A 12449-nucleotide genomic window follows, 5' to 3' on the forward strand; every position below is an offset into this window, starting at 1 on the left:
TGTAGGCACATGTGCCGGCACACTTGTTCAGATTACATCAGCCAGGAAACCCTACATGCCACAAAATGTGACTGTGCAGCAAGGTGAACGATATCAAAAACAGTTAACCTAGCGAGAGGAGAAATGTCACCAAGGGACATTGCGAGGTTAGGTGGTCGACTAGCGTCATCGATCCAAGCGATATTCCCAGGACCACTACAATACAGGGCACTCCAGAGTTTAAAGATCAGACACCTCAGGAGGGGCGCATCATACGAAACGAACAATACCATCTCCCAAGAAGTGAGGGAAAACTTAGAATGGTGGCTACACCACATCGATACATGGAATGGGAGGAACATTTTTGGCTCATCCCGGACCTAGTCATCGAATCCGACACCAGCAGATGGGGCTGAGGAGCCCGATGCAGGAACCTGTCAACAGGGGGCAGGTGATTGGACCAGGAGACGACTCTTATATCAACTGTCTGGAGTTACTGGCAGGGTCCTTTGTAGTAAAATGCTGGACTCAAGAGAAGGCACAATGTTGTGTCCTGCTAAAGATGGACAATGTCTCGCCAGTCAGGTACATAAACAGACTGAGTGGGACAAGATCCAAACTACTGGTGGAATTAGCTAAAGATTTCTGGGAACTCTGTCTTCAGAGGAAAGTGTCAGTGATGGCAGAGTACCTGCAGGGCCATCTGAACGAGGTTGCCGATTGGAACTCCAGATACACCCGGGACGCCAGCGATTGGAAGCTGGATGAGGAGGTATTTCAAGAACTAATGACTCGATGGGGACCATGCCAGGTCGACTTTTTTGCATCGAGACTGAACAAACAATTAACCTGGTTCTTCAGCTGGAGACCGGACCCAGAGGCAGAAGTGACAGACGCCTTCCTTCAACAAGGGGTCAACAGACAAACTATGTGTTCCCTCCTTTCTCCATGATAGCGAGGATGCTAGCCCAGGTGTGGCGGCAGAAAGCATTGCTTGTTCTAGTTACGCCGGAGTGGAGGGGACAGGTGTGGTTCGTCAGTCTGGTGGAACTATCACTCCACAACCCGGTGGCTCTAGCCAGGTACAAGTTCATTGTATGAGACCCCAGGGACCTCAGCCATCCACTAGTGAGGCCAGGCAGACTCAACCTAATTGCATGGGCAAACTGGTGGTAGCAGCTTCAAAAGTGTGCCAGTACCTGAGCATATAATAGCACTGCTTGGCAAATGCCTAATACTTATACACAAGCCAGAACTGTGGGCCTTGCCAATGCTTGTTTTTAATAGTACTTTCAGTGAATCACACACATAGTGTTTATGAATCGAGTGCCTGAAGGCAGACCTGGTTAAGACATTTTTATTACACCCGTAGCACATTTATATCTTGGAATGAAGTTACTAACTCCCAGACGAGAGCTTTGAAAAAACACTGGAAGGCACTTTGTGCATAAACTTTGATACAATTAGTTCAAAGAGATCCCAGGTGGATTTGTTTTGGGTGTGGAGGGGCAGGAAGTGGGTGGGAATAGCCATAGGGATTAGGATGGCCATGGGCAGTCAATGGGTGTGTAAATAACCAAACAACACATACAAGCTTTGTATCCCTGCCAGTGGCCAAAGTGTACAAAAAAAGTAGTGAAGCAATGTGGATCTGCCCTGCCCCCTTTTATGCTCGTCCCTTTTTCTGCTCCATCCAATACCCCATACAGTCTTTCCCATCCCCCCTCAATTCAAACCACCTACCCGGGTCCTTTCAGTTCTTTCCTCCACCCCAAAAAGCTCTGATTTACCGAAGTTCTAAAAAGACCGAAGAAAATACATTGACAAAAATTATACATTATAATGACCACCATTAGTGTGTCATTGCCCCCCTCAGCATGCAGCTTTATGTAGCCTCTCCTTCCCTTCACCCACCATTCAAACCTCTTAAGGGGCAAGCACATGACAATAGCCGCTGATACACCGGCCCCTCCCATTACCTGCAAACACCTCTGTGCCTAAACAATCCCATTGGGCCTACAGCAATTCTCAAATTGCTGCGTGACTGTCTGGGAACAGGCGTAATTCGCAATCAGTCTGTATAAATAAACAAAGCTTAGCAAGCGTGAGATAGCAGCAATATCGTTTACACACAGGGTGACCAGACGTCCGGGTTTTCCCGGAACATTCCTGGGAAATCGCCCTCTGTCCCGGGGTCCCGGGAGTTTTTTAATTTTATAAACCCTGTCCCGGGTTTGCAAGGGTGGGTGGCTGCGGTCCCGGTTTTTGCCAGGACCCGATTTCAAAATCCCGAAATCGGGTCCCGGCGTGACTATTCCTGTGTGAATGGGGGCGTGAAATGCTTTTCACTCTCCCATTTCCTCCCACTTCCCCTCCCCCACGCTCTTCTCCAATGAGAGGAGTGTGCTTGTGAGCATATTCCCACCCCGAGCCCTGCACCAGGCCAGTGATATACAAGTAGGACTACAGTTTTATTTGTATTTACTTTAGTCCTGCTTCTATGTCTATGGCCTGTGCCTTTTTTTTATCTGGTCACCCTATTTACACCATACCTGCCTAATCTCTGGAATTTTTCCAGAGACTCTGGAATTTTGAGCGTTTCTCCGGGTCTCCGGAAAAGTCCCTCGAATCTCAGGAATTTTCACATTCTTTCCGGGTCCTGTCATATTCTCCACCTGATTGGCTGCCGCCGGTAGCCAATCGGGTGGAGAAGTGGGTGGGACGAGAAACTGCCTGCCTTCCGTGTGCCGTGCCATGATGACCGGTGACCCCCCTGACAACTCACTGCCTGAGTAGCGAGGATCAATTCCGCTACTTTTTTAAACTTTTTCCTTCCTTTGCCTCAAGCGACCGCCGCCGTAATAATAGTGCTTTCCATGGAATGACGTGGATTGAAAGTTTAAATCCCTGTCATTCGATGGAAAGCACTATTATTACAGCGACTGTGCCGCGTTCATTTTGCTTACCATAGCACTGGAAATCATTCATTCAGTGCTATAGTAAGCAAAATGAAGTCGGCGCCACAGCCAAAATAATAGTGCTTTCAAAGCAGCATTATTTCCGCCGCAGCGGCGCCTTCATTTTGCTTACTAGCATTGAATGAACAGATGATATTCAGTTCAATGCTAGTAAGCAAAATGAAGGCGGCGCCGCCGAAATAATGCTGCTTTCAATCCAATGACATGGATTGAAAGCTGCATTATTTCGGCGGTGCCGCAGCCTTCATTTTGCTTACTTTTTAAAACAGTGAAAATACAGTATTTCTTGTGTGTGTGTTTTTAAAGTGCATGTTTTTTTAAAAGGAGATTTTATTGTATTGCCAGAGGTAGCGGTGTGCGAGGTTGCAGACTTGCAGCCCTTTAAACACCTCATGTTAATTGAAAATGTAAACAAACTTCACTAAACTCCAAGGTTGTAAAGAGAAATGCTTACGTGTATAATACAATGCAGGCAGACCCCTTTGGGCACTTTGTCTACAACAACCGAATTTACCTTTTTGACGGGTGGGCGGGGCGTGTGGGCGGAGCTGTGTGCAAATGGCGGAGTCTTGTGTGGCTGTGGGCGGGGCCTAAATCTCAGGAATTTTGATTTTCAAATGTAGGCAGGTATGATTTACACAGGATTGCTAAACCAGAGCATAGGTTCAAATCCCCAGCAGGGCAGCTGTTATTTTCTTTTCTTTTTGGTAAGGGAACTATGACTGATTTCTGCTAGAAGGGAACATTGTACAATTTAGTTCCCTCCCACTTTGACCTCTGATTCCTCCTCATGTGCCTTTTCACCCCAGCTGTACCCTAATGCAATCGTTTCTGCCTAACAGCCAAAACAAAAAATGGACTAATGTTTCTTTGTCAGAGTCACAGGGGTGCCCCAATGTGGGATGGTGGTCGATTTCAATGGACAAAGTTGAAAAGCCGTGATTCTGGGCCTGCTGTGTCCAGTTGTGTGACATCATGCACAACTCTCAAAATTCCATAGTAAATTATCTTTTTATACCGTTTGGGATAAGACTGTAAACAGACACCTTCCTCTTCTGGAGCACGGATCATTGATATTTTTGCCAGCTGCAACTGCAGGATTGTACTTCAAACAAGATTTCAACTTTTAGTGCTTACAATTGAAGGCCCTCTTTAACATCAACTAAGCATTTTAAAGAAGCTTTTATCTTCCGATGGATAGAGCAGCAAACACAGAGATGGGTGGAGCCTGACAACAAGAACAGCCGAAATATTCATTAAAGTGCAGTTTCAGCTGTGATCACTAGATGGCGCAGAACGGTATCCCAGCAAGAGGCAACACATGTTACTAGTGATGTAGACGCGAGAAGCATCCGTTTCTTGGAGCTCGAGTTTTACTTCAGCTTACATATTACATAACATCATTCTCCCTTTCTCTCTCCCTCTCCCGTCACTGTGTTTTTTCCCCTGTTTCTCCGTATTTCGTTCTCTGGATAAGTCTAATGTCTATTTATATGGCTTGCTAGTATCGTTGCAACTTCATATGTATGTGGATATTCACACTCTAGAAATAGTGAGCACAGCTGTCGCCCTGGTATAGAGAAATAGCTCGGCACTTACCGCCGCGGTTCCGTAGTGTAGTGGTTATCACGTCTGCTTTACACGCAGAAGGTCCTGGGTTCGATCCCCAGCGGAACCAGTTTTTTCACAGAAATTATATTGTATAATTTGAACACTTTCTAATATTATGTGAGGTATTCACTAATGTTTTCCCAACTATTTTCCACTTTCATATATTTATTACAAGAGAAAACCAGGCATTGGCAATGCCAACAGTTTGGGCTTTTGTAAAGGTATGGGAAAGGCACTTGCCAGGCCCTGTTTTAGTGGTATTAACTGGCCATTGATGGTAGCAGGTGCAAAATGGTGTATCTGGGTATCATCTAACAGCAGTGCCTGGCCAATGCCTAATACTTATACACAAGTAAAAATGGTTTGCTTTGCCAATGCTTGTTTTTAACAGGACTTAAGTGAAGGACACACATAGGGCCCGATTCAAGGAATTATCTTCACTCAAAATAGGGTACTTTTCCAGGACGTGCATGGAGTTCGTGCTGGCTCGGCACATCTGAGCAGAGTGTGTGCATGGGCTAGGGCGGAACACCAAAATGGGGAAGAACACGCGAAAAAGTGGGCGCTCCAAAGGAACAGACTGCAGGCAGTCCTTCGCACACCCACAATTGCGTGGCACAAGACGTATTCATGGATTAGATCACGCAACGTCTCGGCTGGGAAATGGCCACGCAAGTCCTTCATACGGTCCGCCACCCAAAGGCAGGCGTAAGTACACTTGTGTATAGGATTTGTAGCGCGCAAGTGGGGTTGCATGTCGGATTTTGGGGTGCGTGCACTCAATCAGGGTTCCGATGTAACTTAGAGGTGCGCGTAAGCAGTGTAGCAAGGTGCAGGAACGTATTACGGTGGTTTGCATGCAGATTTCCAGAGTTATTGCTGAGTTGCGATTTTTTATACGTATGTTGTCGGGGTGCTGGATATAGTTATGGGTGACCCTGCGCAGGGTCCCCGAGTTGCAGGCCTGCTTACGGGCGGACCCCACGCACTGTTTGAAGGGTGAGTGTATTCGTGCCTGGGGAGCTTGCCAAGGTAGCTGTTCAGGCTGTTTATGCTTTGCATGTGGGCGTTCTGGGTGCAACATGTGAATACGGTTAGTTTGCGCTGTAAATTCCATGAATTCGTTCACACAGTGTCCTTCTCGTTGCGCGGCCCTTGTGGGATTTCTGCGCACATTTCCATGAATCGGGCCAATAGTGTTTGTAAATCAAGTGGCTGAAGGCAGACCTGGTTAAGACCTTTTTATTACATCAGTAACGATTTTACAGATCCAATTAAGTCATTGACTCTAGGAACACTGCTTTGAAAAACACTGGCAGGCACTTTAAGTGCAAGGTTTGATGGTAAGGCTTGATTAATATGAGCTCAAAAGGTTCTCACAAGGAGGGGTTTTGGGTGGGGAGGAGAAGGAACTGAGTGAGAATGGTTATTGGGATTAGCATGGCCTTGGGCAGTGAATGGGTGGGCAAATAACCAAACACCACCTACAGGCTGTGTCTCCCTCCTCATATGCCATTTCTCTCTACCTGTACTCTAATGTAATTATTTCGGCACCAGCTAATTTCCCGAATTAAATTGCAGTCCCAATTTGTCTCTTTTTGCAAATGTAGAGAGTCACACTTTTTTGTTCAGTTGAGATTTTACAAAACAAGCATTGGCAAAACCAACAGTTTTTCGGTTTTTTGTAGGTATTAGATTGGCTGCTGCTATCTTTTGACAAGGTAGTATCATATTGGAAGTCTCGGGAAAATGCCTATCCCATTTCCACACAAACCCAAAACTGTTGGTTCGGTTCTTGGTTATCCAAACATTATGAAGGTTTGCCTTTGGTACGGAAGAACCTTAATTCTTGCTGATATGTGGCTTTTGTGTTGACATTTAGAGATTTCTTCCCTAGAGACACTCTGCTAATTCTCTGAAAGCTCCTCCAAGAAAGCGCAGTTTACACACAAAGGTAGCAGATCTATCTAGTTCAGCACTGTTATGGATGTCCCTGCACTCTATTTAGCATGGATGGAATTCGTAGGTTGCCTCAGTCTGCTCAAACACTCATCTTCACAGCCTGGCAGGGAATCTTCTTCCAAAGAGAGGGGGGCAATGTTGACATTTAGTTTGGAATGGGGCAATGTGGTTGGAGCAGTCTCAAGGCTTGATTTCTTATGTATCACTGTCCATAGCGCCAAACTCTCTGTTGCTGCAGGGTGGCCATCTGACATTTCCAGCGGGAGTTGGCTTGTGGCCACTCAAGCCTCAGGCAACTTCCTGCAGAAGATCTTTCCTCTACTTCCGTTATTTCCAAGAGGATCCCCTCGCCAGAGGCCTGGCCGGGCCCACAATCCTTACCGGTACCTAATAACTGGGGCATGACCAATGCATGCCATCCCCTGGCACTTCCAGGGAAGACAGTCACACCTCCTTCCATGATAAGACAGGATCTGAGTTTGTGCCTGCCCCAGATTCCCAGGTTTTGGCAGGCATGTTTCAGTTGGAACATAAGGAAAATGCAAATATAGCTAATGTTATGAAATTTACTTGTATGCCCGCGATTTTGAAAAAATAAAGATATATCCATAATCTGTGTCAATGTGTGCCTCTGCATTAGTTTGAATATCAGCATTCCATCATCATTTCCGCTGAGCATGACCAGGAGGACACATGCTGTGCTACAACACTGTAGGCACATGTGCCGGCACACTTGTTCAGATTACATCAGCCAGGAAACCCTACATGCCACAAAATGTGACTGTGCAGCAAGGTGAACCATATCAAAAAACAGTTAACCTAGCGAGAGGAGAAATGTCACCAAGGGACATTGCAAGGTTAGGGGGTCGACTAGCATCATCGATCCAAGCGATATTCCCAGGACCACTACATTACAGGGCACTCCAGAGTTTAAAGATCAGACACCTCAGGAGGGGCGCATCATACGAAACAAACGATCCCATCTCCCAAGAAGTGAGGGAAAACTTAGAATGGTGGCTACACCACATGGATACATGGAATGGGAGGGACATTTTTGGCTCATCCCGGACCTCGTCATCGAATCCGACACCAGCAGATGGGGCTGAGGAGCCTGATGCAGGAACCTGTCAACAGGGGGCAGGTGATTGGACCAGGAGACGACTCTTATATCAACTGTCTGGAGTTACTGGCAGGGTCCTTTGTAGTAAAATGCTGGACTCAAGAGAAGGCACAATGTTGTGTCCTGCTAAAGATGGACAATGTCTCGCCAGTTAGGTACATAAACAGACTGAGTGGGACAAGATCCAAACTACTGGTGGAATTAGCTAAAGATTTCTGGGAACTCAGTCTTCAGAGGAAAGTGTCAGTGATGGCAGAGTACCTGCAGGGCCATCTGAACGAGGTTGCCGATTGGAACTCCAGATACATCCGGGACGCCAGCGATTGGAAGCTGGATGAGGAGGTATTTCAAGAACTAATGACTCGATGGGGACCATGCCAGGTCGACTTTTTTGCATCGAGACTGAACAAACAATTATCCTGGTTCTTCAGCTGGAGACCGGACCCAGGGGCAGAAGTGACAGACGCCTTCCTTCAACAAGGGGTCAACAGACAAACTATGTGTTCCCTCCTTTCTCCATGATAGGGAGCATGCTAGCCCAGGTGAGGCAGCAGAAAGCATTGCTAGTTCTAGTTACGCCGGAGTGGAGGGGTCAAGTGTGGTTCGTCAGTTTGGTGGAACTATCACTCCACAACCCGGTGGCTCTAGCCAGGTACAAGTTCATTGTATGAGACCCCAGGCACCTCAGCCATCCACTAGTGAGGTCAGGCAGACTCAACCTAATTGCATGGGCAAACTGGTGGTAGCAGCTTCAAAAGTGTGCGAGTACCTGAGCATATAACAGCACTCCTTGGCAAATGCCTAATACTTATACACAAACCAGAACTGTGGGCCTTGCCAATGCTTGTTTTTAATAGTACTTTCAGTGAAGCACACACATAGTGCTTATGAATCGAGTGCCTGAAGGCAGACCTGGTTAAGACATTTTTATTACACCCGTAGCACATTTATATCTTGGAATGAAGTTACTAACTCCCAGAAGAGAGCTTTGAAAAAACACTGGAAGGCACTTTGTGCATAAACTTTTATACAATTATACAATTTGCTCAAAGAGATCCCAGGTGGATTTGTTTTGGGTGTGGAGGGGCAGGAAGTGGGTGGGAATAGCCATAGGGATTAGGATGGCCATGGGCAGTCAATGGGTGTGTAAATAACCAAACAACACATACAAGCTTTGTATCCCTGCCAGTGGCCAAAGTGTACAAAAAAAGTAGTGAAGCAATGTGGATCTGCCCTGCCCCCTTTTATGCTCGTCCCTTTTTCTGCTCCATCCAATACCCCATACAGTCTTTCCCATCCCCCCTCAATTCAAACCACCTACCCGGGTCCTTTCAGTTCTTTCCTCCACCCCAAAAAGCTCTGATTTACCGAAGTTCTAAAAAGACCGAAGAAAATACATTGACAAAAATTATACATTATAATGACCACCATTAGTGTGTCATTGCCCCCCTCAGCATGCAGCTTTATGTAGCCTCTCCTTCCCTTCACCCACCATTCAAACCTCTTAAGGGGCAAGCACATGACAATAGCCGCTGATACACCCGCCCCTCCCATTACCTGCAAACACCTCTGTGCCTAAACAATCCCATTGGGCCTACAGCAATTCTCAAATTGCTGCGTGACTGCCTGGGAACAGGCTTAATTCGCAATCAGTCTGTATAAATAAACAAAGCTTAGCAAGCGTGAGATAGCAGCAATATCGTTTACACACAGGGTGACCAGACGTCCGGGTTTTCCCGGAACATTCCTGGGAAATCGCCCTCTGTCCCGGGAGTTTTTTAATTTTATAAACCCTGTCCCGGGTTTGCAAGGGTGGGTGGCTGCCGTCCCGGTTTTTGCCAGGACCCGATTTCAAAATCCCGAAATCGGGTCCCGGCATGACTATTCCTGTGTGAATGGGGGCGTGAAATGCTTTTCACTCTCCCATTTCCTCCCACTTCCCCTCCCCCACGCTCTTCTCCAATGAGAGGAGTGTGCTTGTGAGCACATTCCCACCCCGAGCCCTGCACCAGGCCAGTGATATACAAGTAGGACTACAGTTTTATTTGTATTTACTTTAGTCCTGCTTCTATGTCTATGGCCTGTGCCTTTTTTTTATCTGGTCACCCTATTTACACCATACCTGCCTAATCTCTGGAATTTTTCCGGAGACTCTGGAATTTTTGAGCGTTTCTCCGGGTCTCCGGAAAAGTCCCTCGAATCTCAGGAATTTTCACATTCTTACCGGGTCCTGTCATATTCTCCACCTGATTGGCTGCCGCCGGTAGCCAATCGGGTGGAGAAGTGGGTGGGACGAGAAACTGCCTGCCTTCCGTGTGCCGTGCCATGATGACCGGTGACCCCCCTGACAACTCACTGCCTGAGTAGCGAGGATCAATTCCGCTACTTTTTTAAACTTTTTCCTTCCTTTGCCTCAAGCGACCGCCGCCGTAATAATAGTGCTTTCCATGGAATGACGTGGATTGAAAGTTTAAATCCCTGTCATTCGATGGAAAGCACTATTATTACAGCGACTGTGCCGCGTTCATTTTGCTTACCATAGCACTGGAAATCATTCATTCAGTGCTATAGTAAGCAAAATGAAGTCGGCGCCACAGCCAAAATAATAGTGCTTTCAAAGCAGCATTATTTCCGCCGCAGCGGCGCCTTCATTTTGCTTACTAGCATTGAATGAACGGATGATATTCAGTTCAATGCTAGTAAGCAAAATGAAGGCGGCGCCGCCGAAATAATGCTGCTTTCAATCCAATGACATGGATTGAAAGCTGCATTATTTCGGCGGTGCCGCAGCCTTCATTTTGCTTACTTTTTAAAACAGTGAAAATACAGTATTTCTTTTGTGTGTGTTTTTAAAGTGCATGTTTTTTTAAAAGGAGATTTTATTGTATTGCCAGAGGTAGCGGTGTGCGAGGTTGCAGACTTGCAGCCCTTTAAACACCTCATGTTAATTGAAAATGTAAACAAACTTCACTAAACTCCAAGGTTGTAAAGAGAAATGCTTACGTGTATAATACAATGCAGGCAGACCCCTTTGGGCACTTTGTCTACAACAACCGAATTTACCTTTTTGACGGGTGGGCGGGGCGTGTGGGCGGAGCTGTGTGCAAATGGGGAGTCTTGTGTGGCTGTGGGCGGGGCCTAAATCTCAGGAATTTTGATTTTCAAATGTAGGCAGGTATGATTTACACAGGATTGCTAAACCAGAGCATAGGTTCAAATCCCCAGCAGGGCAGCTGTTATTTTCTTTTCTTTTTGGTAAGGGAACTATGACTGATTTCTGCTAGAAGGGAACATTGTACAATTTAGTTCCCTCCCACTTTGACCTCTGATTCCTCCTCATGTGCCTTTTCACCCCAGCTGTACTCTAATGCAATCGTTTCTGCCTAACAGCCAAAACTAAAAATGGACTAATGTTTCTTTGTCAGAGTCACAGGGGTGCCCCAATGTGGGATGGTGGTCAATTTCAATGGACAAAGTTGAAAAGCCGTGATTCTGGGCCTGCTGTGTCCAGTTGTGTGACATCATGCACAACTCTCAAAATTCCATAGTAAATTATCTTTTCATACCGTTTGGGATAAGACTGTAAACAGACACCTTCCTCTTCTGGAGCACGGATCATTGATATTTTTGCCAGCTGCAACTGCAGGATTGTACTTCAAACAAGATTTCAACTTTTAGTGCTTACAATTGAAGGCCCTCTTTAACATCAACTAAACATTTTAAAGAAGCTTTTATCTTCCGATGGATAGAGCAGCAAACACAGAGATGGGTGGAGCCTGACAACAAGAACAGCCGAAATATTCATTGAAGTGCAGTTTCAGCTGTGATCACTAGATGGCGCAGAACGGTATCCCAGCAAGAGGTAACACATGTTACCAGTGATGTAGACGCGAGAAGCATCCGTTTCTTGGAGCTCGAGTTTTACTTCAGCTTACATATTACATAACATCATTCTCCCTTTCTCTCTCCCTCTCCCGTCACTGTGTTTTTTCCCCTGTTTCTCCGTATTTCGTTCTCTGGATAAGTCTAATGTCTATTTATATGGCTTGCTAGTATCGTTGCAACTTCATATGTATGTGGATATTCACACTCTAGAAATAGTGAGCACAGCTGTCGCCCTGGTATAGAGAAATAGCTCGGCACTTACCGCCGCGGTTCCGTAGTGTAGTGGTTATCACGTCTGCTTTACACGCAGAAGGTCCTGGGTTCGATCCCCAGCGGAACCAGTTTTTTCACAGAAATTATATTGTATAATTTGAACACTTTCTAATATTATGTGAGGTATTCACTAATGTTTTCCCAACTATTTTCCACTTTCATATATTTATTACAAGAGAAACCAGGCATTGGCAATGCCAACAGTTTGGGCTTTTGTAAAGGTATGGGAAAGGCACTTGCCAGGCCCTGTTTTAGTGGTATTAACTGGCCATTGATGGTAGCCGGTGCAAAATGGTGTATCTGGGTATCATCTAACAGCAGTGCCTGGCCAATGCCTAATACTTATACACAAGTAAAAATGGTTTGCTTTGCCAATGCTTGTTTTTAACAGGACTTAAGTGACGGACACACATAGGGCCCGATTCAAGGAATTATCTTCACTCAAAATAGGGTACTTTTCCAGGACGTGCATGGAGTTTGCGCTGGCTCGGCACATCTGAGCAGAGTGTGTGCATGGGCTGGGGCGGAACACCAAAATGGGGAAGAACACGCGAAAAAGTGGGCGCTCCAAGGGACAGACTGCAGGCAGTCCTTCGCACAACCACAATTGCGTGGCACAAGACGTATTCATGGATTAGATC

The 12449-nt window shown here is 46.1% G+C and overlaps 2 non-coding genes across 2 annotated transcripts; both read left to right on the forward strand.

Annotated features, from left to right (window-relative positions):
• Positions 1 to 4562: 4562 nt before the first annotated feature.
• TRNAV-UAC (transfer RNA valine (anticodon UAC)) lies at positions 4563 to 4635 on the forward strand. The gene has a single exon. It is a non-coding gene; the product is annotated as a tRNA-Val (tRNA).
• A 7168-nt stretch (positions 4636 to 11803) lies between these two features.
• Positions 11804 to 11876, forward strand: TRNAV-UAC (transfer RNA valine (anticodon UAC)). The gene has a single exon. It is a non-coding gene; the product is annotated as a tRNA-Val (tRNA).
• Positions 11877 to 12449: the final 573 nt, after the last annotated feature.

This window comes from Ambystoma mexicanum (assembly GCF_040938575.1).
Source record: "Ambystoma mexicanum isolate Mex_15411 chromosome 12 unlocalized genomic scaffold, UKY_AmexF1_1 Mex_chr12_unloc.2, whole genome shotgun sequence".
Classification (NCBI taxonomy): Eukaryota; Metazoa; Chordata; class Amphibia; order Caudata; family Ambystomatidae; genus Ambystoma; species Ambystoma mexicanum.